This window comes from Bos grunniens, chromosome 5 (assembly GCF_055505025.1).
Source record: "Bos grunniens cultivar Pamir isolate PY7600 chromosome 5, Bosgru_T2T1.0, whole genome shotgun sequence".
Lineage (NCBI taxonomy): Eukaryota > Metazoa > Chordata > Mammalia > Artiodactyla > Bovidae > Bos > Bos grunniens.
The window spans coordinates 44,268,582-44,279,382 of record NC_141169.1 but is presented as its reverse complement, the minus strand read 5'-3'; positions in this window follow the sequence as shown (position 1 = coordinate 44,279,382).

The window sequence follows — 10,801 nt, the reverse complement described above, 5'->3', positions numbered from 1 at the left end:
ATCTAAATAAATAAATAAATCTGCTTTGTTATACAGAACTGAATAAAGATTACAGTGGGATTATAAAGAGACTGAGTAACTGAACACTCACATACACGGAGACAGTCTGTCAACTGCAAAAATCAAACTGCAGATAGAACATAAGCATGTGTACTATATAACATTTGTATTTTTTTCTATATTTGCAAAATTGTTTTCCCTTTACTAACAGCACATCCTTTATAGGAAATTAAGTAAGGTAGCTAAGTCTTGGGAGTTCAGGATTTCTACATTTTCTTAGATTCAAATTTAGACTTGCTTCTCTGAATGGTAGTATCAGCCTGTCACAGCATGACGTTGGTCTGGATACTGGAGTTGCCACTCCATTTTTAAAATGTCCCAGGTGCTTGGTGTGGTAGAGACACCATTAATTTGACTCTTCTGCTGGTACCTGAGGCTTCCCGCATGGCTCACTGGTAAAGAATCCACCTACAATCCTGGAGCCTCAGGAGGCACGGGTTCGATCCCTGGGTCAGGAAGATCCCCTGGAGGAGGGCATGACAGCCCACTCCAGTATTCTTGCCTGGAGAATCCCATAGACAGAGGAGCCTGGCCAGTTACAGTCCATGGGGTCGCAGAGAGTCAGACAGAGCTGAAGTGACTTAGCACACATAGGTACATACTTGTCAGCAGCAAACTTATGAGTTCTTCTCAGTACATAATTCTAATATTCTTATTCACTCATTTGTGTTCAGGATACTATAGAGGTTTCAGATATCTAGTTGAGTAATGATTCTTAGAAAATGAATGAATATTTCTTTCCCATTAAATTCCATAATAAACTGAAAATCTTTTTCCCACAGAAACCTTACTACAGGAGATGAGTTGAAAGACTTCAGAACAAGAGGATTTAAGGTCGTGAACAGACCTGTGGCAATCTATGGCTTCTTGGGATTAGTTAGGTCTAGAATAGATCTTGCTGTAGGTTTCTTTTTGTAAGGACAACACTTCTCACTTCTCTAGGTGTTAGATGTTTTTTGCAGACCATGGTGCTTCAGGACAAAGATTTTTCCTTATGCCAGAGAATCATCTGACTCTCTACTAGAGTATCCCCAAATTCATGTGATTAGAATGTCTATAACAGTATTCCTTTCAGAAGCCCATAACAGCAGTCTAATCATGAGCAGTGTGTGTGTGCATGCTAAGTTGCTCCAATCATGTCCAACTCTTTATGACCCTGTAAACTGCCAGCTCCTCTGTGGACGGGGATTCTCCAGACAAGAATACTGGAGCGGGTTGCCATGTCCTTCTCCAGGGGATCATTCCCACCCAGGGATCGAACTCATGCCTCTCACATCTCCTGCATTGGCAGGTGGATTCTTTACCACTAGCACCACCTTGGAAGCCTCACTCATGTGCAGAACATCAGACAAATCCCATCTGAGGGACATTCTACAAAATACCTGACCCAGTACTATTCTTTTTTAACTTTGTGCCACAAGATCTTCGTTCCCCAACCAGAGATCGACCTGAGCCCACAGTAGTGAAAGTGCCAAGTACTAACCACTGCCCAGAATTCTCAAGACATAAAAAAAGGGATAACTAAATGTAATGTGATATTCTACAGGGGACCCTGGAACCGGAAAAGGAGATTAGATACAAACTAAGGAAATTTGAATAAAGTATAGCCTTAGTTATTAATAATGTGTCAATACTGGTCCATTTTCTGTGACAGATATATCATACTAATGTTAAGATATTGATAATAGGGGAAACTAGGTGTGGGGTTTATTGGAACTCTGTGTACTAGCTTCCTTATTTTTTAATAAATCTAAATTTGTTCTAAAAATTTTTTAAATACTTTAAAAAAGTAAGAAATGCGGTCCATAATAGCTAGGCTAAAATATCGCATATACCACAAGGTGCCATTTGTGATCACATGAGTTCAGTTCAGAGGGCTTCCCTGGTGGCTCAGATGGTAAAGAATCTGCTTGCAATGAGGGAGACCTGGGTTTGATCCCTGGGTCGGGAAAATCCACTGGAGAAAGGAATGGCTACCCACTCCAGTGTCTTTGCCTGGAGAATTCCATGGACAGAAGAGCTTGGTGGGTCAGCTTTCAAATACCTTAAAGAATACTATAAAATATAAATATTATAAAATGTAAAATAACGCATAACATAGCAAATAGAATTACAATGATTTTTCTTGAGTTCTAATACAGGAATTCAAACTAGCTCAGATCTTTTTTAAACAACTAAACCATAAAAATTCATTCACTTAAAACAATTAGCATGCATGGGTTCAGACCTCTAGCATTTTAAAAATAAAAATATTTTGTAGAGCTCTTAATCTCTTTTTTCATTTTTATTTTTCCTACACAATTTTGCCATTTCAACTTTAATGGCAGATTCTCAACAACACATTATTTGAGTCATGAAACTAAAGATCCTCAAGAGAAGATCAAAAAAGCAATTTTGTTGGCAGTTTACAAATCTTTCCTCACTGGATTCTCACAAGAACCTTCTGATGTTGGCAGACATAGAGAACAAACTTATAGTTGCCAGGGGAGATGGATGAGGGGAAGGGATAGTTAGGGAGTTTGGGATGGACATATGCATACTGCTATATTTAAAATAGAACCAACAAGGTACTACTGTGTAGCACAGGGAAAGCTGCTCATTGTTATGTGGCAGCCTGGATGGGAGGGGTATTTGGTGGTTTAGTTCCTAAGTCATGTCCTACTCTTATGATCCCATGGACTATAGCCTACCAGGCTCCTCTGTCCATGGGATTTTCCAGGCAAGAGTACTGGAGTGAGTTGCCATTTCCTTCCCCAGGGAATCCTCCCGACCCAGGGATCAAACCCAGGTCTCCTGCATTGCAGGCAGATTCTTTACCAACTGAGCCACCAGGGAAGCCCAAGGAGGTGGGGAGAATGGATACATGTATATGTATGGCTGAGTCTCTTTGCTGTCCACCTGAAACTATCACAGCATTGTTAATCAGCTAAACTCCAATACAAAATTAAAAGATTTTTAAAAAGGACCTTGTGATGCAGGGAGTGAGAGTTATTCGTAGTTCCCCATTCTACAGATAAGGAGACCAAGGCACAAAGAGGTTAAGTGAGGATAAGAGATGAGCCAGGTTTTCTGATGTTAAATTTAATCCACTTCCACTATACACATATCTTATTCAGCGTGGGCTATCATACAAAATTTAAAACTGAGTGGCTTAAACAACAGGAATTTATTTCTCAGTGCTGGAAGCTGGATAGTCTAAGATTAGCAGGCTCAGTGTCTGGTCAGAGCTGTATCCTTCAGCTGAGACAGCCTCCTTCTTGCTCTGTCCTCACATGATCTTTCCTTAGTACATGAACATAGAGGGAGGGAGAGAGAGAGAAATCAAGTTCTTTGGTGTCTTTTACTAAATAAGGGCTCTAATCCCATCATGAGGGCCGTATCTTCATGACCTTGTCTATACCTAACTACCACCCCAAATCAGATCTCCAAACATCATCATATTAGGGACTGGACTTCAGCATAAAACTGACAGGACCCCGAGGGAAACTTTCAAGGGAAGGGCCACTCCCTGTGTCCCCCTTGTTTGTAGAAGAGTTTTAGTCTCCTAGGCCTTCTCGGTGGAGAAGGCAATGGCACCCCACTCCACTACTCTTGCCTGGAAAATCCCACGGGCAGAGGACCCTGGTAGGCTGCAGTCCATGGGGTCGTTGAGAGTCGGACACGACTGAGCAACTTCACTTTGACTTTTCTCTTTCATGCATTGGAGAAGGAAATGGCAACCCACTCCAGTGTTCTTGCCTAGAGAATCCCAGGGACGGGGGAGCCTGGTGGGCTGCCTTCTATGGGGTCACACAGAGTCGGACACGACTGAAGCGACTTAGCAGCAGCAGCAGCAGCAGCAGCAGGCCTTCTTGGAGTTCCAAAAAGCAAATTTAGAGAACTGAGAAAACACAGAAACAAAGGAAAACTGTCAATCAAGACAAAAATAGTAGTTTGCCATAAAACAAGTCAAGGATCTTCAGTTTCTCCTCAAGGGCTATTGATAATATCCTGAGTCATATTCTTGAGCTGTTTTGCAGATAATAAAATCCCTATCATGTGGAAGAAGTTAACGACATGCTGACCATCAGCTTGTAGACCCCAAACTGGTTGGAACCAGAAGCTTGATGGTTGAGATTATTGAAACATCACCTTATTACCTCATCGTCAATCATGAGATTCCTGAAATGTCATTCTGTTACCTCATCATCAACCAACCAGAGAATTGTGCACAAGCTGATCAGGCACCTGCAACCCTACTCCTCACACTGTCTTTAAAACACTTCCATAAAAGCCACTGGGGAGTTTAGATCTATGAGCATGAACCATCCATGCTCCTTGCTTGGCTTTGCAATAAACGCTGTACTTTCTTTCACCACAACTGGTGTCAGGTTGGCTTTGCTTATGTCAGGTGAATGGACGGACCCCCGTTCGGTTCAGTAATATGAATTCAACAGTGAGACAATTCAGTTCAGAAAATTGCATCGCTTACTCTTCGGAGATTTTTTCCTTTCCTCACAACTCTTCAAAGTTTGCAAAAGACCACCAACACAGATAATGACCTACCTCAAAGGTACTAACACATTAATGGCTCTGGTAAGATACTTACACTCACCAGGCCCTGTGAGCGGATAGGATTTATTACAGGCCGTTTGGCCATAATACAGACTAGACAGAGGGCAGAGGGACAGATGTGAGTAAAATCCCCTGTCACCAGCCACTAACTTGTATCTATTTATATTGCATCAGGACTTAACAGCTCACTTGAGAATGCTAAATATCAACCTCACTCCAAGGAACACTTCAGGAAAAACTTCACTTGGCAAAGCTAAAAGTGTTTTGGTTTTCATTTCTTCAAGGACATATGTCATTGATTTTTGTGTCTGCTGGTTGAGCTCTTAAGAAGCATCCAAGGATTTAAACTCTAGTGCATTTTTGATGTGGTTGTTTAAAGCTTGCAGAAGCACAACTTCAGGGGCCTCCAGTTTATCAACAGTGTTCCACATACGGTTTCATCTTTTCATGGCTGGATTCTGTGAATGGAGAAAGAATTGTCTTTGACAATTATTAAGAGATATTATTGGAGGAAGGGATGGATGCCAATGACCACAATCTCTCCTTCCATTTTTTCACATGTGCTGTGCTTAGTCACTCAGTCATGTCCGATACTTTGCAACCCCATGGACTGTAGCCTTCCAGGTTCCTCTGTCCATGGGGATTCTCCAGGCAAGAATACTGGAGTGGGTTGCCATGCCCTCCTCCAGGGGATCTTCCCAACCAAGGGATCGAACCCAGGTCTCCCGCATTGCAGGCAGATTCTTTACTGTCTGAGCCACCAGGGAAGCCCAAGAATATTGGAGTGGGTAGCCTATCCCTTCTCCAGGGGATCTTCCAGGAATCAAACTGGAGTCTTCTGCATCGCAGGTGGACTCTTTACCAGCTGAGTTACCAGAGAAGGCCCAGAAAATAGATAGTGGGTGGCAGGTATTTTTTCATACTGCTACTGCTAAGTCACTTCAGTTGTGTCCGACTCTGTGCAACCCCATAGATGGCAACCCACCAGGCTCCCCCTGTCCCTGGGGTTCTCCAGGCAAGAACACTGTAGTAGGTTGCCATTTCCTTCTCCAATGCATGAAAGTGAAAAGTGAAAGTGAAGTCGCTCAGTCGTGTCCGACTCTTCATGACCCCATGGACTGTAGCCTACCAGGCTCCACCGCCCATGGGATTTGCCAGGCAAGAGTACTGGAGTGGGGTGCCACTGCATGGCCCCATACAAATACAGATGAGATCACATTTGAGAAAGACTCTTGATGGCATGTCTTTGCCAGAGTTGAATTCTAAAACCATTTTTAGCTACACTAGTCTGACCTCCTGTTTAAACGCAGAATAACTGGGAAAAGGGCTAGACTCAGGAACCTTGGTCTTGGTCCTGGCTCAATAACTGACCAGTGGTGTCATCTTGGATAGTTTATTTCACTTCCCCAGTTGCAACACTGAATCTATAATAGTCCTATCTACGCTAGGGGTTACTGTGGACACTACATGAGATATTTATGGAAAACCTCGTTGCAAAGTGGAAAGTGTACAAAGACAAGAGGCTTTAGCAATGGTCCCTGGGAAGATGTTATTTTGAATGAGTAAGTAAGAAGTTAGAAATTCTCATTTAAAAATATATATGTTTATTTGGTTGCACTGGGTCTTAGTTGCAGCAAGCAGGATCTTTAGTTACAGCATGTGAACTCTTAATTGCAGCATGTGGGATCTAGTTCCCTGACCAGGGATGAAACCTGGGCCCCCAGCATTGGGAGTGCAGAGTCTTAGCCCTTAGACCACCAGGGAAGTCCTTCTCACTTTCTTTAATGAGCTTCAGTCCATTATGCTTAGAGCAAGCTACTTATATTTCCATCCACCATCTTCTTCACCTGGAAAACATGTAGCACACAATAGATGCCCAGTCAACACTTGTTAAATGGAAAGGGAGTAAATGGGAACTTTGCCTCTCATTCACCGAGGAGAATGGCAAGATGACATACTGAAAGAGGTTGGAATTCCTCTCCCTTTTTAACTGTGATTTTTTGCTATTATTTGGAATAATAGAGTGTTTTAATTCTCCAAACACATCTAAAACACCCCCAAATGACTTCCAGTAGAAACTAGAAAGTCAAACGGCCTGTTGTACTTTAGAGGACTCCAGATCCTGATCGTCCATTATGGCTTATTATTCATCATTTATATTTATACTTGTGCATTTTATTCTGTACAGCACAACTGCATATCTAAATTAATTGCAAATTAATTGTAAAGTGTATAATAAGGGTTTCATATTGTATCCAAACATTGAATGCATTATGACAGTAATTAAGCTGCTGTAGTTTTCCCCTAAAGTGAGTTGTAAGATCTCAGGCTTCGCGTCCTATACAATTACTGAAAAACATTTCCTTTTAGTGTGTATATTCTTGGCCCTGAATTATCTACCACAGAGAGCTACTCGAGATTATGTTAAGAAGAAAAAGTTTCTTAGTTACTTCGCAGAGGTCCATTTACCTCTAAGAAAACACTCTGATAGAGGCTCTTCCACCCATTCAACCTCCAAGCTCTGTAAGTTTGTTCATTTTCACTCGCTGACATCTGTGGAGGACTATCTACGTACCAGACTCTGAGTACAGTGCTGGGGCCCAAGGAAAGCCTGGCATCCTTCCTGACATTTCTGCGGCATCCACCGTCTGGGGGACTAGCCATCACACAGTATGAGAAGTGCTGTAGCTGTGACATTGACAGTGTGCTGTAAGAGTACAGGGAAGAGGTGATGCATTCTGCCTCTCAGGTAAATGAGAAAGAGGACTGGAGGGAGGAAAGGGAGAGGCTTCAAGCAGGGAGAGATAGCTGAGCTGTATGGATCTAAAAGGATGATAAGTGTTCTGTGTGTGTGTTTTTAAACAGAAATGGAAAAAGGCAGAAGTTACCTATGAATCAGTCTAAGAGAGAAAATTTGATTTTAAATACATCAGAAATTGCTAAGTTAATAATTACCACCCCCGCCCATCTGAGCCAGCTCTTCTGCTAGCTTTGCTTATGGGAGAGGCACTCCTCTTTCTGAAAGACACCCCTTTTCCTTTTCAGCTCCAAGAGCTGGCCATCTGTCCCAGGAGGTTCAAGAAAACTGTGGGAAAAGCAAAACTCACTGGGTGGGGCATGGGATGACTCAGGGAGCTGGTGATGAGACTGGGTGGGGAGGCTGAGCCTCAGGACAGTGACTGACTCATCCACAGGTACCTCTTTCTCTCTGTCTGTGGTAGGAGTTTCATAAATGTTTGTGCAGTGGGTAAGGGCCAGCTGTATGTAACCAGTGCCCACCAGTCTTTTGGTCCCTCTGCCCATTTTAAAATAAAGAGGATTTCCTTTCTAAAGGAAGCTCCCTTCTCATTTTTAAGTCTCAGAAGCTCAAGCTCAGGGTATCTCCTGGGATGACTTCCTCTTTATTTTTGGGTACACCACCCACTGATTTTCTTTTGGGAACTACCTGACCCAGCTCTCAGTCCGTGTGAATCAGATGAGGTTGGCACCACTCCCTCACCCTGGGCCCAGGAAAAGAAAATACTGCATTCCCTCGGCAACTGCGATTGACTCAGGGTAAGCATATGACCCAAATCAGGCCCATCAGAACCATCCCTGGGAGTCTGCCTGGAACCATAAGCTACGAGGTATTCTTGGTGGGAGTTACTAAGCTGGCAGGACTAAACCCGGAGCTGCCGGGAGCCGGCTGTCTTATCGTCATGGTAGGTTGCTTGCCTGAGAATTAAGCTAATACAAAGGAAAGTGGGGCTGAGATAGGACAGATTTCCAAGCCTGATACTGGCTCCCTTTCCCTTTGCCTCCTCCCATGGACTTAGCATTTGGGGGTCTAACACAGTTCCCTTTGCTTTAGTAGATTACATTTGGATTCTGCCACATAGCCAACAAGAATCGTGGTGAATACCAGCCCTTAGCAAGAATCTGAACATTTTTCCACACAGGGTGTTCCTCTGGCTGTCTCCAGATCCTGAGACCCAATTTATGAGGGTATCAGTCACTTTCGGGGTCTGGAAGGTGTACTTGGACTGCTCTTGCCTTTCCCTAATGGCTGCTATGTCCTAGATGACACTCAAAGACAAAATTAATCTTACATGGTGCTTTCCATGTTATGACCTTACAATTATCTCTCCTCATATATATAATATATATATATATTTTGCAGGCAACAAAAACTTACTTAAAGTAACTAAACTGAAACAAGAACAGTAGGTTTATTATATTAGAATATTCAGGAAGATCCTCTGGAGAAGGGATAGGCTACCCACCAGTTTTCTTGGGCTTCCTGGTAGCTCAGATGGTAAAGAATCTGCCTGTAATGCGGGAGACCTGGGTTTGATCCCTGGGCAGGAAGATCCCCTGGAGAATGGAATGGATACTCACTCCAGTATTCCTGCCCGGAGAATTTCATGGACTGAAGCGCCTGGCAGCCTCAGTCCATGGGGTCACAAAGAGACTTTCACTCACTCATAGAAGAATTATACACCAAATACAGGAAGTACCTTTGAGCTGAGATCATATGGGAACTAGACAGTTACTAGAAGTTTCTCCCACTATCTCTCCTCTTCGGGGGAAAGCAGATTCTTGCCGGTTTCTATCTGAAAGGTCACTTCATTCTTCTTTCTGTGGGCTGGCTTCTCCGTCCACTCACTTGCTTACACCCATCAGGGCTACTCCTGAGTATAATCTTGGACCCCAAGTCTCCATCATCTTCCAGCTTGGTTCCCCAGGGCTACGTGACTCAGTCTCTCAAATTCCTGTGAAAGAGAATCTGGCTGGTCCAGCCTAGCTCGGCTGTCCATCTGGCATTTCATCAGCTAAGGCCAGGGAAGAGGGTCAGGTGGCCTATAGGGCTACTACTTTTAGGCTGGGGGTAGTGGTGAATAGATACTCTAAAGAAGGGAATGTGGGCTTCACTAGTGGCTCAGTGGTAAAGAATCTGCCTGCTAATGCAGGAGACACGGGTTCAATCCCTAGTCCAGGAAGATCCCACATGCCATTGAACAACTAAACCTGTGAGCCACAACTACCTAGCCTGTGCTCTAGAGCCTGGGAACCGCAACTGATGAGCCCACGCACCCCAACTACTGAAGCCCACGAGCCCACGAGCCCGTGCGACACAATGAGAGAAGCCATTGCAGTGAGAAGCCCATGCACCACAACTAGAGTAGCCTGCATCGCAGCAGCTGGAGAAAGCCCACACAGCAACAAAGACCCAGCTGAGCCAAAATAAATAAATAAAACTATATTTTTAAAAGCAGGAAATGTGCGAGGGAAGGAACTTACATATATCATCAGCATAATCTCTTGGTCTCATTTGATGCCTGTATTTCTGAGAGATAGAACTGATTCTTATCCCCATTTAACCTAACTATGGGTCTTGAAGAATGCACTGCTACCCATCAATGAAGAAGTGAGCAGGAGTGAGAATTCTATCAGATAAAGTTCAACAGGAAACACAGTTGGAAATTAGTGGATGCTGTGCTCTTGGCATCTGTGGGGCTTATCAGCAGCTGCAGAGATTTTGGCAGTAGCCGAGGTGGTGGAAAATCCAAATTTTTTCCTTCAAATGATAATACTATAGTACTACTATTTTTTGTACTACCCACTTTATCTGATTTATTATTTTATCATTTTTAGTTGCACCAAATTAGCATATAATATTTATCGACGTAAGCAGTGCCATTCTAGGGGAGAAGAAAGAATTAAGAATAAAATTGAGTCCAACAAAAAAATTTATAATTTATAAGCTTGAGTAGAGAATGTTGCCAACTGTATAGTGGCATGTTGTTAAAAAATTTCCCCATTTGGGCTTTCTCTAAGCACGGATGACTGAATCTCAGATTTATAGCTCGCACTTCCACAAACTTGGACTTTTGTATTCTGTCCTTTGTTTCCCATATCCCACCAGTCTTGAACTGGGGAAAGGGAAGCAGAAGTTCGTTGTATTTCTTTGTCTCTGATGTGACCTGCTGTGCAGGACTTGGCCCTCGCCTCCAAATTCTCCAGGCCAGAATACTGGAGTGGGTAGCCATTACCTTCTCCAGGGGATCTTCCCAACCCAGGGATGGAACCCAGGTCTCCTGCACTGCAGGAGGATTCTTTACTAGCTGAGCCATTAGGGAAGCCCAAGAATACTGGAGTGGGTAGCCTATCCCTTTTCCAGAGGATCTTCCTAATCCAAAAATCAAAC